The following is a 5,492-nucleotide window of genomic DNA, read 5'->3' as shown; positions in this document are numbered from 1 at the left end:
CTTGCTAGAAAAAGGTGAGCTTGCGCGAGCATGCACACATACATTACATACATGCACACACATGCACTCACAATCTGCAATCAATATGCACGCTGTGTTGCGGGGATATTGGTGCAGTGGTAGCGGTGACAGGGTTCATTATATGAGCTCGCCTTACAACACCGTGATGGCTTAATACAGAAGAGAGGGCCTCGGCCCGAGCTCATCCTTGCCTCCGCCATTGCCAATTTCAGTTCAAATCGAAGAATAATTTGACCTGGAAGACTAAAGCCACACAAGCACAATGACATCCAGTCGCAGTGTCAACCGAGTGTGACCTACGGGAGAGACGGGAGAGGATGCCCCTCATACAAACAAATAAAGCATTCCCTAATGCCTTAATGTGGATGTGACATGTGCCCTGTGGGCCTCTCCTGGAGAAGGGGGTCAAATGGGCCATCCAGGACTGGATTGGCTCTTTGGGTGTAGGAAGAGGTGCTCATATAATGAGCTGTCTATTATTGGCTGCTTGTCTATTCTGGCTCCTCAGATATAAAGGTACATACTTTTAAAAATTAAGATGCTGTATGAAAAGAGCTGATTACAACTACCATTCATGTAGTTGTGGTGTTTATGTTTGTGTATATAAGTATATGTTTTGCAAATGAATTTCTATTTTCTATAATACTATATATATATAATACTAAGACAACAAAATTGTGAAAAAACATGTGGAATTATGTAGTAAACAAAAAAGTGTACAACAGACTAAAATATGTTTTATGTGTTAGATTCTTCAAAATAGCCACCACTTGCCTTGATGCCAGCTTTGCAGACTGTTGGCAGGCTCTCATCCAGCTTGATGAGGTAGTCATCTAGAATGGTTTTCAGTTAACAGCTGTGCCTTGTCAAAAATTATTTTTTTGTCTTCTTAATGCATGTTAGACCTTCAGTTGTGCTGTGCCAAGGCAGTGTTGGTCTATTTTTAAAAGGCATATTCAACTACTGTGGTAAACAATATGGCAAAAACCATTCAACTAAGGAAATTGATTCATCAAGGTCAGTCAATCCAGAAAATTTCAAGAACATTGAATGTATCTTCAAGTGCAGTGATGAAACTGGCTCTCACGATGTCCACCACATGAGAGGAAGACCAAGAGTTACATCTGCTGCAGAGAATGACTTCATTACAGGTAGCAGCCTCAGAAATCACCAACGGAAGCACCTCAGCTTAGAGCCCACAGAAACGCTTCACAGAGTTCAAGTAGCAGACACATCTGAGCATCAACTGCTGGGAAGAGACTGTGTGAATCAGAGCTTCATGGTCAAATTGCTTCAAAGACACCACTACTGAAGGAGACCAACAAGAAGAAGAGAACTGCATGAGCCAAGAAACACAACGAATATCAGACCAGTGGGAATCTGTACTTTAATCTGATGCGTCCTAATTTAAGATTTTTCATACCAACAGCTGTGGATTTGTGAGACGCTGAGAAGATGAACGATGGTGTCTTCATATGTGATTCCCACCATGAAGCATGGAGCAGGAGGTGTGATGGTGTGGGGGTGCTTTAGCGAACAAGTGCTCAGCATATATGGGAACTCCTTCATGACTGTTGGGAAATCTCATGAACGTGGCTGAGACAGTGGCAATAGTGTGTGAAGCACATCGGCATCATCAAAGGAAAAGGTGTCTACTTTTAAGAATCTGAAGTCTAACTAAAATATCTTGTTTTGTTTTTCTTGCTTGCTACGCAGTCCCATGTGCTGTTTATAGTTCCGATGTCTTCAGTATTGTTCTACAATGTAGAAAATATAAAAAACCACTGAATGAGAAGCTGTGTCCAAACTTTTGACTGGTACTGTGGGTGTAACATTGTTTATTCAAAACCTCAGTATACATTAGTTCAACACACACAGCGTAATGATGCATCACAAGACAAGACCAAAAACAGCACAAATTACCCTCTGGTTCAGCAGCAGTAATAAGTTTACTTCAATGCAAGTCACCCACTGCATGACAGCCGGTTCGCTACCACTGAGCCTGAGCCAATAAACACGGAGGTGTTTGGGCACCGTCTTAACAAGGCCAGGGATCAGTGTAACCAACCAGGGCCACTACATGTGCAAAAATCAAGCCACTGGCTGTCAGACGTCTGACCCAAACAGCGCAGCACACATGAATCTCATCATCTGACAACCACACATGCTGCCCTTATTCGCTTCTGTGCACCACACCGCCCCTGCTATCAGCTGTCGGTCAAACTCAAGGCTCACAGACTCTTGTCAAACTGAGAGATGATCCTCTCTCTCCTGTCTCTCTCGCCCACTGACAGATTTGCAACGTGGACCGTGAGCATGTAAAATGACTGGAAAGAGTCTGCATGAGACTCGTGGCAGAAGCCCAAAAGAAAGAATAATAATAATAATAAAATAAAAAATAAAGAAAACCGATAATGAATCCACTCTGCAAACCACGACATCACAAGGCGTGCGTGCGCTAACAACAGGCCACTGTCATTAGACCTGGGAGTCTTTGTTCAAAAACACACTGAAGCATTGTGCTCTCAGACAGCACTAGAGACTGCCCTGATGTTTATTCAGATACCCACCAAGTGCAGCATCACGGTGAATCTGATCTCCTCACTCATCATTACTGAAAGAAGAGACAACACCTACAGAAAAGTAGAAAGTTAAAGAAACATGTCGACATTTGAAAAAGACAATGTGTCTTTAATACATCTTAGCACAGCCACAGAAGCCATTAACGAAAAAAGCAAACATTGGAAACCAGTTCCCCTCCATCCCATTCAATTCTGTCAGCTTTCTTTTGGATGAAAAAGGGGATTTGTTGCAGCTTTTCAGCCACTTGATAGCACTTAACTAATTGCTGTCCTCTCATACACAAAAATGTACTCACAAAACATAGACACACAAGTAAACCATGCAGGCATGCAGGCACATGTGTGCAAACACACAAACATATAAAGATTAAACTGTGATATTTCGTATGCTTTTTAAAATTTAATCAGACCTGGTTTGGAACAGATACTACTAATATCATCATCTGGACACATTTAATCTTTTTAATATAACTGTGAAAATCAAACTGTACCTGTGCCAACTTCAAGTGCCTACTTTTTGAAACGTTTATAAAAGCCTGGTCAAATCTCTTTCGCTGGTGGTATCAGCCAATTATAGAAACAAGTGACCATTGAATTAACACATGGAACTTGAAAGCTTTTGCACTCTGATGTAGAATGCTCTCTGGAAAAAATATGTCAGACCTTAATTTGTAATTTCACAGGCAGTCACCTGAGTTCTGGGCAAACAATAGGCTTTAACTCAACGGAACCCACAATGGCATTGTAAATGTTAAAACGTGTTGATAAATGTCACAGTTCTCCTTCAGCATTTTTGTAAATGCTATCCAGACAGAACTATGAATAAATAACAAATGTTCAGACTAAGTTCATTTAAACTTCCCACAATAGGCATCTCCTACGCTTTTTTTCTTCATAGATGACAGCTGAGGATTTGCATGAACCCCAAACACTGCTTCAGTATCTAAGTGATAGTGGAAGGAGTGAAGGGAGGGCCATGAAAACCGGAGCTGTGGAAGAACAGCCACAAAAGACAGATAAACCCAACACCACAGAGAGGTGAGCCAACTGTTCCAAGTCCCACACAAGGGGAGGAAGAAAAGAGGAGGGGGTGGAGAAGATAATTTAGCATTTGTGTAAGCTGTTTATCAAATTATTAACTGCACAGATGTTTCTGACTAGCTAGGGGCTGAACATGGGCTCTGCCAGGCAGCGGGAACAAAGGTCTGACGGATTCAACGGAGATGTGCACTGAATATCAATTTAATTTACTAGCTGTTAATTCTCATGCAAATTGTGACCTCTGTTAGGGCATATCAATGGCCGTACACATTGTATGTCTTCAGAGGAGCAGCAGGCAGAAACAGTGCAGAAACACTTTATGAAACCACAAATAGAGAAAATAATATTTTCAGTGCAGCCATTCATGTAGTAAGATTTAAAAAAATGTATGCATGGCACTTTTTTGTTTTGCTGATAAACACTTGTAAAGACTATACCTACTCTATCATCAAAACAGTTATTATTTTGGACCATTCTATATGTTTTTCTAGCCAGGAAGGAACTATACTTGGACAATTCACTGCAGAGTTCAAATGAATGCTGTTTAAGAGATGTGTTGATAAAAACACAGCAAGGAGGAAGAAAATAATTCATGAGCCCTGGAGTTTTACTATGCATTTCTCTATTCAAAGTGACTGGAATCATACTCACCAACATGCATTTAGTCACAAGTCGAGTCCAGGCTTTTCACCTCAACTGGAGCATCTTTACTTTTGATGTAACCTCACTTATGGTGCCAGCACATCTTGATGAGTTTTCTGCCTGATACACAAAGTAGGGCAGAGCAACACAAGCACATTACATGTGAATGTTGTCTATGAACCACAATCTGCTGAAAATAATCATGAATGTGTGGCATGACATCCAAAAAAGGTTGATCACTGGCATCAACCTCATCTGAGCTCAGCTGCAACAGCAATGTTGCAAGTCCCATTTTCTTCATCACCTCCAAAGTACTGCCTTTCAGTTCTCCACGGCACAAACAAAAAGCCTGGCAACAATATCAATTATACATGCATGAGGCAAACAAGGGGATTTATTTCACAACAAATAGCCTCATAGAGAGATGCTGAATAGGACAGATTAGCATTAGAAAAGGACAACAAAACTCCCCAGTTCAACCGCTAAAGAGCAATTTGATGGGACTGGAATTGGGGAAATTGCTTGATTAGCGTATGCATTTGGAGGGTCTGTCAATTTCAGAATCCCAGCAAGGACATGTAGTGTTGTCGTTTTGACAAAAATGACACGCCGCTGCAGTAAAACATGACATTATGATAAATGTCAGTGGTGAACTTTGATAATGCAAGACAAGATCAGGAGATGATACAGCAGCCATCTGAGTAAATGGGACATTAATCTGTATCTGATAGAGAGAGAAGGAAGCTTATCAAATGAAGGCAAAGAAATCTTTCTGATGGCTGGTATTTAGCCCAGTCAGGTTACAGACATTTATTGTGAACAAATGGTAGGGTTTTCTGAACTTTGAGGTCCCGTTTCATCGTGGAAGTATCATTTATACGCCATTTAGTTCGTTGTATTTTGTGTTAAATTAGTTTCACCCGGCAAACAAGAAGTTACATTAAAGCACGTTAAAACTTTAGTTTGCCAGTTTATGTAAACGGGGCCTCTGTGTTTCAGAAAATATGGAAGAACTTTCTTACCCGACTCTTAATAAGACATTTGTGACAGCAACACCATTTCTTTTATCGTAAACACCATAATTTTAGCATGTTGGTTTTATAACTGCAATATCCCGCAGAGCTCGCGCACATACTCGCACCACGTGCTCTCTGTGTTTATCAGCAGGGATTTCTGGGAAGCGGTGCTCATGGTAACCAGTGTAAA

The sequence above is a fragment of the Chelmon rostratus genome, chromosome 15, assembly GCF_017976325.1.
Source record: "Chelmon rostratus isolate fCheRos1 chromosome 15, fCheRos1.pri, whole genome shotgun sequence".
Classification (NCBI taxonomy): domain Eukaryota; kingdom Metazoa; phylum Chordata; class Actinopteri; order Chaetodontiformes; family Chaetodontidae; genus Chelmon; species Chelmon rostratus.
Note: the sequence above shows the minus strand (reverse complement) of the source record.